Raw genomic sequence first — 14,502 nt, 5'->3', positions numbered from 1 at the left:
GCAAGCATGTTATTACAGTATAATAAAAATGTCTCTCTTTGTGACTTACAGAGTCATAAATGATATGTCACTCAATTCCTGATGGAAATCAAAGGCAAGTGGGCTACACAAAAATGCCTCATTATAATATATTTCGACCAGTATGGAATATTAAATGCAATTCAATTCAGTATTACTGACTATTTCTTATTAGGATAATAAAGCACCTTCATGAATAGAATTAATAACCTCCCTTATAAACAGATCAATTGCATTTGTATTTCTATTCATGGTAAGCACTGAGGTGCGAGGTACAAATGGAAAATAGAAAGGTATATAGTAAAGAAACAAGAAAATGAAGCATAATTGTTCTTAAGGATATTAATCATAAGATCCACAGGGCTGAAGCCGGAACAGTAGACATTGTGACCATGCAGTGTTCCTCCCTGTTAGGAAAAGTATAGGGTTTTGAGTAGTGGGGGACCAATGAATCATTAATAATGGACAGTGTTCATGGAAAGACAAGAGAGAATTCAGATTGTATTTCTTATTGTTTTATAGGAAGAAAATGTTCTATAAATGCTGTATATTTTAGCCTGCAGCCTACAGGTGAGATATTTTGGATGCTGCTCGGTTAAACCTGTGACCTAGAAGAGACTTTAGGGGAAATCTCTGGATGTGTTTAGGTGTCTATTCACTTAAAGAGGTATTCCGGGAATATGAACGTCTGATAAAAACCCATGATGTTATAAATAAATGAATATATATGAAAACTCAATGTCATTATCCATAAAATGGAGCTTAAATAGTTTAATTTTATGATTCACAAAATTTTATGGCCTCTCGAAAGTATGCAGAGTTATCACCAAGATGGCTGCCACTGGAAGCCACAAATACCAAGATGATCTAACAGGTTTTCTTGCTCTGTTACCATAGTAATGATGTGTAACTGCCATCCCAAAAATCACTGGTCATAATGGATGCACTGCAACCAACCGACTACAGCCAAACCTAGTGGGGATCACATGACCTGCCCAGGCAGGTGCAGGACATGTGATGTGGACATGTGACCAGCGGGCATCTTCTGTCCTGTGTCTGCTCCGCAATGGACCGCGCGGAGGAGTTTAACGGACTGATTAAAGGGCCAGTAGCATTTTAATTCTCGATTACAGTCTATGTCATCAGCATTTTTCTGCTAAGAGGAGCAAAATTTTAAATAACAACTAATTACATATTAGCTTATATTTTAAGGACCCATTTGTATATGAATTATTCTGATTCCTGGAATACCCCTTTAATGTATATGGGTTTCCCTTGGTAAAAACATATGATCTATTCAAGGTGTAGATGACAAGTATCTGATCACTTGGGGTCTAGCCACTGGAATCCCCCTGGCACCAATGCATGGTTTACTTCTGCAAATGCTATTCACATTTCTGTTTTTCACTCCAAATGCCAAGAGCTGCATAAGGACTTGTCATTCGTGGGGCAATTGTACTTTTTAGGGAAAGTATTTATTTTTTTAAAGTATGGACATTTCAAATGCTGTACAAAAACTCAGGATTTCTTCCACGTTTATTTGCCAAATTTAGGATTCACCATGGAAAGTTTCGGCAAACATTCATCTTTCCTTACAGTGAGATGTGAAAATAGATTATGTAGAAAATCCTTTTTGAGCACCAGAGCACTTTTGAAGGCCATACTAAAGCTATCCATCAGGGAAAGGGGTGTTTCTGGATTTCCTACTGGTGATCAGATGTCTTAGTATATTTTACATTTACAGGTCTTATTTTTAAGACCTGACATCTCTTTGCACTGTGACAGGTTCCACTTCTAGCATTAACCTCATCTATATAGCTCTTGTTAAGCTTCTCTCATTGTTATACATTGACAGGTACAAATTGATGTTCCCAGAGAATCAGTCGCCATTCATGATGTTGATGTTAGTAAAAATGTTTGTATTCCCCATAAAATGAAACATCTGGAACATCTCTTATGTTTATCAATGACAAATGGGTGTTGCCATACTCTATGTTAATGGGGAATTTTTCATGCTGTGTTCAATATTGCCAGTGCTGATTGGATGATGTGGACTGTGTAAAGAAATAATGCTAACTTGTAAGACCAGGTTGTCAATGTATTCATACATTTCTAGGAGGAATAAAAGAGAATCACCTTAGCTCAGACAAATGCTATTGTTATATTAAGAGGAATGTTACATGTTACAATAAAGCTTCCCTATTACACCCTGCCTATGCGCAAACACTGTTTAGGTTCTGTGGTCAGACAGGTTTACAGGTAAGTGCCACTATCAGTGTCATCACCAATGCAGTTAGTGTCAGGTGCCTGCCTTACAATATCCATATATATATATATATATATATATATATATATATATATATATATATATATTTACATGCTGGCTTTAAAAATTATGCAAATGATCCTGAGGGCCGCCGGGCTGCTGTTTAAATCATCCGAAGGTTCCTCCAGATATCTGGCTTTCAAATGTAAAGCACAATAATAATAATAATAATAATAATAATAATAAAAGACATGGGTCACATATCATATGCATACAATAACTAGAATGTATTTTATGTATTCTGTTGTTAAAAGGTAAGTTTTACGTCATTTACCAACAATGATCTCTCTTATGAAGTCTTCCCAGCAGATAAAATCATTGGCTAATCCCTTGCAGTTTGGGAATAAAATAAGCTTGAAGCTGTTATAAGATTTATATATACCAATGCCAAAAACCTGTGATCTAGTGACAGGTCTGGCACCTGACCTAACATATTAAGACGTTAGGGCCTGCCTGAACTTAGATTACCTTGACATTGCAATACTCTTCCAGATTATGTAATTGAAGCGTTCACTGCAGATAAATAAACTGAGTATACATTTAACAGCTGCATGTAAACAGCAGATTTAGAAGTGAGGGAAGGAACACCTATGAAGGTTACACAATATTGTCAATATTTATCATTCAGCTAATACTAATTATGAATTGTGGTATTAGGAATCACCCAAGATGAGTGATGAGCCTGAAATAGCATACTCAAGGAACCAGGGTGTGGACTTTATCAAGTAAAATGTGTTCCCATTGCAAAACCTTGTTTTACTTTAGGGTTACTTATGCTGACTGTTTAAGTAGTTTTCCTGGATAAATATTAGAAGAAAGAAATATTGAGAAGTCAGGGCCCTCGCATGTGTGAAACCTTGTTTAAAAGGAGCATTTGGAGGATAGTTTAAAGTTATACTCACCTTCTTGAGATGTAGATTTGGGACAACTCGGGTCTAGGAGTGGTGGTATAAGTGGGGTTCAGGCTGCAGGTATGGAGGTCTGTTTGTCCTCAGAGCCCATCACACTATTGTTGGTTAAAAAAGCATCACTTTTTAATTGAGTATTATTAAAAGTGTGGATATAATGCGTTTCAAGGCCATGTTGGGCTTTTTCTCAATTAAAATACCATAAACACAGTCTAAGATATTCAGTGTGAGAATTGTATTCCAAACCTGTGTATCGTAGACTGTGTTTGGGCTTGAAGCAGATTTTACAAGCACTTTTAATAATACTCAATGATGTGATGCGTTTTTAACCAAAAATCATGTGATTGGTGATGATGTCAAATGGAAGAATCCTTTTAACTGTTTTTTTTATAGTTTTCCAGTATAGAATATTGATTGCCTTAGTGTGAGACCCCCATGAAAAAAAAATAAACAAAAAGTTAGTGTCATTATCCATATCTAGCTAACCATGCTCTGCTCACAACTAACTTACCTTCCTGGAAGCGAGTTGGACTTGCTGCGGTGGGACACCACCAGGTCGCTCTACATGCGCGACTTTGCTTGTGTTGGTGGCCAGGGTGAGGTATGGAATTGCAAGGTAGAGACGGAGTGGTGGTCGGGCGGATGGTCAGGACAGGCAGCATAGAATCAGCTTTAGGGACAAAGCAGTAGGTCAGGACAGACGACATAGAGTCAGAGTCAGGAATGGAATCAAGGTCACAATCGGAAATCACTATAACACAGGAACAAGTGACTGGGAAGCTTTTTCTAAAACACAAGGCTCAAAGATCCAGCAGGGGACACAGGAAGGAGCTGGCAATTTATCAGGGCAGATGGCCGGCCAGCACCAATCATCGATACACTGGCCCTTTAAATCTTACAGAGCCGATGGAGTGAGGGAAGGTAAGTGAGGCTGCACCTGGGTTTTAGGAGCACAGGGAGACACATGAGTTGCAGGAGCATAGCCGTTGATGCTCCACCAGCCGATTCTGGGAAATATGCAAATATATTTCCAAGATGAGAACAGAAAAACAATACCTCTTTTTTCTATCTTGCAAGGCAGCTCCCTTACCATCAAGCATGACTTACAAGAAGCCTAATAACATGATGTGAAATGAAGCCACACCAGTATATATATTCCAGGAGGAACACACTCCTAACTGTAGCCAGACCCTGGTTGGGTCTCTTCAATCCTACATGATGTTATAAGGCTTCTTGTAAGTCATGCTTGGTTTTAAGGGGGCTGCTTTTCAAGGCAGCAAAAAGAAGCATGGTTTTCTTTTTTTCACCTTGGAAAACATATTTGCATATTTCCCAATATAACTTTATTAATTCTGCTTATTAAGCTATTTCCATTATATTCCCAGTCTAATCAGTTTGCTAGCACCTACCAGCTCTTTGCTGTCCCTAGCACCCAGAACACAGCTATTCCTACCTAAATAATTTTCCCTCTTCTTCCATTTTTACCCCATGCATCTCACAAGAAAAATCTGTTGCTTATCTAATGGACAGGATAGTGGTCAAAGTAGAAATAAGAGTGCTCCCGGTGCCAAGAATACACTCGTGGGTGCACCAACATTTAGGTGTTGATTAAAGCGTGAATTTCTCAGAAATGGCACTATAGATTCTTCAGATTATATTGTTTGGGGAGGCAGTAGACCCCCATTAAAGAACACATAGTATATACAAACACATATATACCCATTGCAAGAAAGACACACCAAGAGAGAGAGAAAAGGAATGAATCATATACTGTATGTAAATATGTAATCTAGGCCAAATCCATACAAATCTTATACATATACATACAGAGGGGACATTCCCATCGCAAGTCACCCCTCTCTCACTGCTACAGCAAGTGGAGAGGTGGACATGCATGTGCAAATGTATTCTTCATCTGTGACAGGGCTTTCCTTATTCTAGGAAATAACATAGACTTGAATGGAGAATGCCCACATAATGTTCCATCTCTACATTCTGCCGCTTGTGATGTAAAAGGAAGTTTTAGGCAAGCCATCAGTGCCAAAGGCTGGAACACTGCCATGACACTTGAACCGAAGGCCTGAGTAGAGTAATTACACTTTTTTGTCACTATCTGAGCCACAAGGGCATTTTTCATGATTCCTGGAAAACTCCTATAAGACATTCTGCATAGCAAGTTTTTAGAACAGAACCAGTACCCGAAAATAAAGCCCTACGCGTTTCAGGTGTAACACACACCGTTAGACCTGAAACACGTAGGCCTTTTTTCCACAGAATTTACACTTGGTTGATGCGTTAAAGGATACTTGTTATTTTGTACAATTTTTTGAATTTTTGAGAAAAATAAAGATTTGAAGTTTTAAAGATTCCTCCTTGCCGGAGTAAACTTATCTTCATGCTGTGCCACGTCAAGGTCCGGATGTACTCCTGGAGCACGAGGGGGGATGCAGGTGAGCTGTTGACAAAAACTTTTCTCGTTTTTTGCTACCCGAAAATAAACCTAGCCAAAAAGCAAGTGTTCTTACAAATTCATCTAGACACACATACATATAGATCTAGTGGTACAATGCAATATATTCAAGTACTTTCATACAATTAAAAATGAATCATAAAGGCAGGGACCTAATTAGATCAGATACTAACTTTTTATTTTTTATAACAATTTTAATTTTGGTCTAAAAAACTGCCTAAAAACCTGAACATGTAAATCCATCTCAATGGATCAAATAACCCTCTCTCACATTGCACAAGAGACGAGAAATATCCAATTCTGGTATTTAATTTAACATAGATACTAACATAAAGCCTTCCCCTGTAATGTAATGTAATATGTAATGGCACTTTGCCATATTTTTCAGACGTTTCATTGACTTAACTGTCACTATAGTGGATATAACACCATTGTACCACCTTGAAGGCTGTGAATTTATAAAACTTTGTTAAAATCTGAGCTTAAAGAAAAAAAGAAGTGTGCTACTGGGACCAAAGCGTACAATCAAACAATCTTCATTGGAACAATTTAATGTAATACATGACTACACATGTTAAAATCAATTAAAAAACACAAAGAACACAGGGTAAGGGAGTACAATGACCCCACTCTATCCACCTCCCCTAACCGCCGTAGCTAACCTATATAAATCACATCAAGTACTCAAGGTAAAGTATCCGGTACTAACCTGTGTGTGGCAACATACAATGTAATGAACATGCAAAATATACACCATCAATGAAACAGGTAATTGTATAAAGCCTTACATGCCAAAAAAGTGCCCAGTGCTTGCAGTAAACAGGACTGGATGGGTAGACCAGATGCAAAGTAAAGTGCCAGTGCCAAAAACAACCCTCTGTCGCCCTGTACCTGGAAAGCAAACTGGGCCCAACCGGGTAGGCCAATCACCCGGAGTTAGGTGCTAGAAGGCAAAAAACTACAACACATAGTAGCAATAAGCGGTAGCGGCGGAAGGCTCCCCACGCGTATCGTCGCTGAGCAGCGACTTCCTCGCTACCTTGACATACCCCTGAGGAAGTCGCTGCTCAGCGGGTGATTGGCCTACCCGGTTGGGCCCAGTTTGCTTTCCAGGTACAGGGCGACAGAGGGTTGTTTTTGGCACTGGCACTTTACTTTGCATTTCTTTGTGTTTTTTAATTGATTTTAACATGTGTTGTCATGTATTACATTAAATTGTTCCAATAAAAATTATGTGATTGTACGTTTTGGTCCCAGTAGCACACTTCTTTTTTTCTTCGAGTTCCTATATTGCCTTGTTGGTGTGTGGACCTATATATACCCTAGCTGTGCCCGCCCCACCTGTGTTTTGTGTAAAATCTGAGCTTAAGGCTTTATAAGGACTGTCTTAAAGATATTGTTGAAAACACTATGGGGGTAATTTATCTTAGATTTTCTCTTTTTTACTCTTTTTTGTGACTTTTCTTGGCACATTTGATATATTTGCGGCTAAAATTTGAACTTTTCATTTTTACATACTTTTTTTTTTACATACCTTTTTTCAAAGTATGTAAAAGTTGCAATTTTGGCGCAAATCATGAATAAAAAGTTGCAAATAAACTCCTGCCCTGACCAGATGTAAGAAAAACTTAACAAGAAGTTGCAGAAGAGTTTGAAGCTTTTGTGTGCCGTTTTTTGCGACATTTAATTAAAAATAGCAAAAACACAACAGCTGACTCAGCTGCCGGATACATCAACCTCTAAGATAAATATAAGAAGTCCAAAATTTGCAAAAAAACTAAATTTACACTAAAGATACATGACCCCTTATGTTTCACTGCTTGCCTAGTAAAATTATGGACATCATAATAGTATCCAACAGACCCCATTATAGTGAATGCTCATAGTCAAAGTCTTTTGGTGCCTACGAAATGATGGAAATTACACTTTAAATGTTATCATTGATGTGAACAGTGCCTTAGATGGTAGTGTTCTGTTTAAGCTTAGGCAGATTTACTGCTGGTAGACTGCCCACATTGCCATGCTTGTTACCTTTACTAGGAGATAGCACCTTTTTCCTCTATCTCTGTAAGGTCTGTATTCACAAGAAATCATCTTTATAAAAAAAAATAGCAGTAGCTCCCTGCGTTGCCCGGGACAGTAAATAACTGCTTTTAGCTACAACAAAATAGAATAGGTTGAAAAAATATTTTATATGTATCTATATGCTGTCTAAAACTGTGACTGACTATCTCTGTCACTGACCATACCTTATTTATGAACATTTTTGACAGTCTCTCCCAGTAACTGTCTGTCTATGACACTCTCATTCCAATGACTGTCAGTCTCTGACACTCTCATTCCAGTGACTGTTTGTCTCTGACACTCTCACTCCAGTGACTGTCTCTGACACTCTCATTCCAGTGACTGTCTGTCTCTGACACTCTCACTCCAGTGACTGTCTGTCTCTGACACTCTCATTCCAGCAACTGTCTGTCTCTGACACTCTCATTCTATCGACTGTTTGTCCCACCACACTTTCATTCAACCAGCCACCTTCTAAAATCCCCAATGCTAAAACCCATCCCAGGTGTTAATTTTTTAAATTTATCCGGCTTGTATGTGCCACCATTATGGGAAATGCCAATCCTCTTCAAAAGGGCAGCACACAGCACACTGGCACTTTAATGCTTAGATTTAAAAAACGCATTGCTTCAATTTAAATGCCACCAGCGACTTTTCTATTGGCACAGCTAACATGTGTGATCGGGGCCAGGACCATTTGCGGTTGTTGCTGGGGGTGTGGTCCTGTTCCGGTCCCGTTTTGGAACTCGGCCTGAACATGATTTTTAAGGGGGTCCACTCATCCCTAGTCACCATGAAAATACCATGTAATCTGCAGGCCGCATGTCATAGAGAAGGAGTAGCTGAGCAGTTTGTACTTAGCGTCCTATCTGCAGGCAGAATATTATAGAGCAGGACTAGCTGAGCAGATGCATACTATCTGAAGGCAGAATGTTATAGGGCAGGAGGATCTGAGAATATAATACATCATGCCCTATCTGCAGAAAGCAACGAAGAGATGAGCAGTTTTAAATAGTATTCTATCCATCGCTAGCCCTACCTTTCAAAGAATAAAATGTAATCTTAAAACCCATCTGTTTAGAATCACCTACAAAACACAATACCCTCCCATATAGATTGTGAGCCCTCTAGGGCAGGTCCTCCTTCCACTTGTTTCTGGCCACTGTTGTTTTTGTATCTGTACTTGCATTTCTTCTTGTCTTAATGTAATGTATGTGAGTCACATATTTATTGCACAGTACCACAGAATTAATTGTGCTCTATAAATAATAATAATAATAATAATAATAATAATAATAATAATCACTGTTTTACAACTAAGCTTCTTTAGGATAATGGTTAAAGACATTTTACTGTCTGTTTTACATGCTTGTAATATTTTATAAGGCTATATAAAAATATTAGACTTTTTGGTTCAAAGTTTCTTTTTCTAGTGAATAAATAAAATTAGTCAAATAAATCAATCGATTAAATAAATCAAATATATTGAAATTGCTGATTGAATAAAAGAGGTGACCTTGAAATAAATCCAAGTAAAAGTTAGAAAGTCTTGTAAACATTGAGGAAAGAGTAGATATTCCTGAGGATATGGAAGCCAGACAGGGAAAAATACAAAGTCTTTTAATGCTTTGTGTTTTATAGGAGAAGGAAATTGTACGGTCGCTTTGCTGTACTGGAAAAAAAACAATATTTGGATAGCGTAAACTAGCTTGCACAGGTGTGCTTACCAGATTTGTGTATCTAGCCTCAGATGAAAAGGAAAGACAAAACCTTTGGATTGAATGGCGCATGGACAAGAATGTGATAGAACTGTATGGGTGTAGCTAGGGGATCTAAGAGGGATGTTAGACTCACTCATCCAACGCCCACACAACCCTAAGGGTGACATTAAGCAAATGTGAGCACAACCACAGCTTGGTCTGTCCCCTTTCCATGATGTGCAATCACTAATAATATCTAGAATATACTTAGTTGGGATCTGTAATGTGAGAGAGAGCTGTAACCCTGAAGTGAATTTGAGATCATGTGTCAGACTTTTGATCATTAAGACTTTAAATACCTGCCTTTAAGCATTAGAATGTAAGCTCACATGATCAACAATATAGGGTTTAATATGATTTTTTTCTCTGAAAAATTAATAAAAATCCACATTTATTCAACATATTGAAATATTATTATATCTTCATCTTGTGGAACATCATCATAACTTTCCAAACCTTAAATTCCATTGTGAATTTCTTGTGACTATATTGCCTTTAGACCCAGTTATGTAAAGAAATGGCGCTTTCCTTATCAGGCTTCCTTGTCCATGGAGCTGCTTTAGTACATTGAATCTGTAAACAATCTCTTCCCTGCAGCTTCCTCCTCCTCCTTCTCCATTCTGCCTTCAGCTGACAGGCTGGAAGGGAGAGACTTCAAACAGAATAATATCTTCTGCACTGTGGCACCTAAACATTAAACGGGGGGTTCTCTTCTTTAAAATGATACACAAAATGTGTTTCCAGGTGTCATGGTTCAGAGGTTAGCCATTTATAACTTGGATTTAACTTTACTTGTCGAAGCAAAATGGCAAAAGACCAAATTGTAAAATGTTAGCAATTGTTGTGTAAACTACTTCTTATTGTCCATAAAGTACATAGCCTCACATACAGGCCTTTACTACAATCTGTTGCCTCCATCTCAAGAACATCTCTCGCATCCGACCCTTCCTCAATCCAGAGTCTACATAACCTCTAATACATGCCTTTATCATCTCCCGCTTGGACTACTACTACATTCTTCTCTGTGGTATCCAATCCATCCTAAACTCTGCTACACGGATAATCCATCTGCCTCCTAGATTTACCACTGCCTCTTGTCTCTGCCAGTCTCTCCAATGGTTACCCATTACACAGCATACTCAATTTAAAATGCTAACCATGACTTACAAATCTGTCCACAACATGTCCCCTCCATATAACTCACCAGCCAATACTATCCCACACGTAATCTCAGTTCCTCGCAGGACCTTCAGCTTCAGTCTCATACCGCTCTTCTCACAACCACATCCAGGACTTCTCCCATGCATCTCCCATACCCTGGAACTCTACCAAAATGTGTCAGACTGTTCCCCACTTTTCAAACCTTCAAACGTAACCTTAAAACCCACCTGTTCAGGATTGCCTACAATGCGCAATAACTGCACTGTTCTGTCGCTCACCTCATGTCTCCATCTTCCCCCCATATAGATTGTGAGCCCTCACAGGCAGGGTCCTCCTTCCACCTGTCTCCTTATCACTGTAGTCTTGTATTTGTACTTGCATTTATTTTTTTCTTAGTGGAAAGTATGCTAACTTCTTACTGATTTAAATGAATGGTCCGCTGTAAATAAATAATAACAATAATATATTCAATGTAAGTAAAAAAAAAGTCAGGTTTGCCCCACTGCATGAAATTTTAACATTTTCATTTGTAGGGCAGAAACCTTTAGGCTAAAAACACATGATCATGTGCTGGCGAATGATTACAGTGGGTGGTTTGACATCAAAACTGCATCAGAAAACTGTTCCAGGGTGTACTATTTCAGCATTTAGTTCAAATCACTCCATTAAAAAGCAAAATAGGCGTGTCTTAGAAAAAGGTATAATTTACAGTCTGCTCATGTCTCTGTTATATCAGTTTTTTTAATCAGTTATTATGTAAAAACCAGTTGCAGCTAAAAGGTGCATATATTTTCACTAATCTCTAAGTAGTCTCCACATCTGTTATTGGCTCACAAAAAAACTCATGAAAAAACTAATATGTGAACTGGGTTTTAAAATAAAAACAAAAGCAAAATGCAAAAGAACGTCTGCATTTGCAAGTCGCGAAGGGAATGTGATCCCTTGTTTGTGAACTGTGTCAGCGGCGGGGCAGTAAGTTATGAAGCAGGAATATTAAATTTGCCCCAATTCTTTCCAAAAGATCTGAAGGAAAAAAAGAAATAGTCTTAAAAAAACCGAATTGTGTATTGCAAAGTGTATAAACAGGACATTTCTCCCAACAAATCAAGTCTGTTTATCCGACATTGCCGTCGATTTAGTATGTAACTGGAATCCTGGAAAATGTTGATGGAATTCACCTGCCCTGTGAAGAAGTAAGACCTGAGCAGCTTTCATTAAAACAAGTTCAACATGTACACACAACCGTTCAGGCTGTTACTGATTCATTTGACATTTGATAAATGTGTTTGAATACTTGGCTGCTGGTCCGGGCTTAGCAAGGAATGTACTGTGCGTAATCGGCAGGAAAATTACATTGGTCTCACCTGATGAAAAAGATAGTTTGGTCTCATGACAACATCTTGCCATATTATGACACATATTCCAGGGCTGTATATATGTCAGTCTATGTTCTAGTGTATCGGAACAATCCAAAGTCGGATAGAAGCTGGATGAGATTCCATCTCTGCTAGGCTTCTGCGTGTTGGAATAAGAGGGAGTAACTATGTTTACTTTAGCCTAAAAAGGACTGTGAACTATTATCTGGAACTGTTATCTGAGATAGAAGTACACAAGGAAGTTTCCTTTGCTAATGGTTGAACTGGTTTTTAGATAAAACCTTAACTGAATACCTATAGCCCTAATTAATCAACTATTAAAACAGAAGTTGATAAAGATTGGCTTACTTAAAGCTTCAATTACCTGTAATCAGTGATAACGGGAACTTCAGTTTGGAAAGCGATTTACTGAAGAAGAACAAGAATAGAATTGTATCATTTTTATAGTTGTTATGTTGTTTAAAACCCGGCTAGAAAATAGAATCTAATATTCAAATCTATAAACAGACATTTACCAGGTTACATACAAAATAGGTTCTAGGGGGGAGATTTATCATTAGGCAGGATTTTGTGCAGATGTCTATGTGTTAGACTGGCAGGTTTCCACCAGTCGGATTTATAGTCCGGTGAATGTGCAGTGTTAAGCTGTGTGTACTCTATGCGAATAGACTGCACTGGTCCCACGTATGTTTAACATCTGCTCAAGTTAGGCCTTTTTGCGATGTTTTTGCACAGGAAATTCTCAGATACCTCAAACATAAAATTGAGCAAAAACTTCAAAGTTGAGCAAAAACTTTCCCCTGTAGTAGCAATGGACCCACATAACCTCCTATGTGGTGTAGTTTTGCGATAAAATTTGTGTTCTTTTGAAAATTCTCAGTTGATAAATGTGGTGTTGCACACTCAGATTATATGCCAAGAAGTATATAGGACTAATCATAAATCTCCCCCTATGAGCTTGTTCTAAAGTTGAATTTGCATGTAAGTCAGTTTTTCCAAATTTAGTTTTTTCATGACAAGAAGGATTATCAATAAAATTTCATTGCAGACACATTTCATTACAGTAGATCATTGGGATCGTCAATAAAGAGAGAGTCATTAAAGGTACAGCAGTCTGCCATCTTTAAGTCGGGTATTCAGGATTTAGACTGGCATGAGCTCTGGGCTGTATGAATATTATAGCCCCTACAAGTCTGGAATTCACTTTCTACATCTGGTACGAACATCAAGTTTCTTGGGGAATGGAGGATGCGTCCATTATGTCTGCTATCAATCTGCAGTCTCAGACCTCTTGAGGACATTTAAAGGTCTTGAAATGGCTCTTATGTACAAATATAAAATTTAGTTGGTGGTTTGATTGGCTGTGATATTGAAATCCATGTCCCATATTATTCTTAAAAATGTAATTTTTTGTAAAAAAAAAAAATGTCATTTTTTGTAAAAAACTTGCTTTTCCCCTCAAATTTAACTATTTTATTAATAGCGCACATTTTCTTAGTATAAAGGTAAATGTTTCACTAATAGGGTAATGGACACTGTAGCTTCCTCCCCTCAGTTTAAAAAAAAAAAAAAACACTGGTCATCTTCTGTGTTAAAGGAGTTTGCATGGTAGTTTGAATATTATATCTACCATTACAATTATCTCCAAGTTATCTATTTCTGTTTTGTATTACTGTACTTTTTAGCTTGTTTAGGTCAATTAATACTTGTAAGCAAAGTATAAGGAAAGTGCTCATGGTAATAGCTATCTTTGGAGCAGCCTTGAAGGTAAACCTGTTATTTTTACATGGTGAAGGTTTTTAATAGCCTCTGGCATGTTGATTTCAAAAATGCCTTTGTCGTGTATCTGAATAATTCCAATTCTTTTTAATTCTTTTTCACAGTCTTTTTAACATTACGCAGATAACTTCCAGCGGTGTGTGGTGAGTCCTGGGGGAAGAGCAGTTTAAATGAGAATTGCTTGTGGCTGTGAGCTGAGAAAAGCAGGGGGGAGGGAGCAGGGGAGGATTCCAGCACCGTAAATAAAAACTCCTTCTTTTATTGATCACATAAAGTCACATTAAAATAAGAACAAAGTCCCCATAAATAGTAACTGATGCGTTTTGGGCAACAACAAAAATGTTAAGTGCCCTTCATCATCTGGCTGGGGAGAGGCTAAGGGAGTAGGAGGACAATGAGGGGAGGAGAAATTGAGGAAAAGATTACCTGTGCCTTTCCCTGGGACTCACCACACATTGCCGACAGGGACCCAGGTAATATTAAAGAAACAATTAAAAAGCATTGGAATTATTTAGATGCACTGCAAAGGCAAATTTCAAATCAGCATGCCAGAGGCTCCTGGAACCTGTCATCATATCAAAATGACTTTTCTGGTGACAGGTTTCCTTTAAAGTCCAGTGACAAACAATGCAGGTGTGCT

The sequence above is a fragment of the Engystomops pustulosus genome, chromosome 3, assembly GCF_040894005.1.
Source record: "Engystomops pustulosus chromosome 3, aEngPut4.maternal, whole genome shotgun sequence".
Classification (NCBI taxonomy): Eukaryota; Metazoa; Chordata; class Amphibia; order Anura; family Leptodactylidae; genus Engystomops; species Engystomops pustulosus.
The sequence above is the reverse complement of the archived record's forward strand: the minus strand, read 5'-3'. Positions refer to the sequence as shown.